The following is a 553-nucleotide window of genomic DNA, read 5'->3' on the forward strand; positions in this document are numbered from 1 at the left end:
CCATTTCGCTCAGTGGTCGAGCTTTGGCTTTGGAAGCCACAGGTCGGTGGTTTGATTCCACCCAGGTGCAGCCCTCTCATACCATGAGTAGTCCGTACTCGGACAAACTTACGGGCATCGCCCATATAGCTCAATGGTAGAGCTCCGGCCTGGAAAGTCAAAGGCCAGTGGCTCGATCCCCGCCCGGGACACACCATTTTCGCTGTTTCAGCGCATTCACATCTGGATTATGCTCATCGAGCAAGTTGTTTCAAAACAGCTATGTGTCTATCGGGACGCTTGTGCCTGAACCTTGTTCAGCACAACACGAAGCACCTGCTTCCTTCGGGACCACATCCCTAACACCACGAGGTATCTCCACCTCCTGCTCCCGCTGCGAGCAGCGCTCAAATGTACGAGCTGGCTGCTGCAGCCACTGATCAGAGCCTGAGCTCAACTACTGACCTGTTCGCTCCCCACTCTGGTGGGAGGCGCCCAGTGCCTGACGACGCTGTCGTAAGCCACAGTGGCGCTTCGGCACATGATGTGCCTGGTCGTAAGCGTCCACGACGCC

At 56.8% G+C, this 553-nt stretch overlaps 1 non-coding gene across 1 annotated transcript; it reads left to right on the forward strand.

The window, feature by feature from the left end:
- Positions 1-70, forward strand: PITG_28666. Its single transcript has one exon. It is a non-coding gene; the product is annotated as a tRNA-Pro (tRNA).
- Positions 71-553: the final 483 nt, after the last annotated feature.

This window comes from Phytophthora infestans, genomic scaffold (assembly GCF_000142945.1).
Source record: "Phytophthora infestans T30-4 supercont1.42 genomic scaffold, whole genome shotgun sequence".
NCBI lineage: Eukaryota > Oomycota > Peronosporomycetes > Peronosporales > Peronosporaceae > Phytophthora > Phytophthora infestans.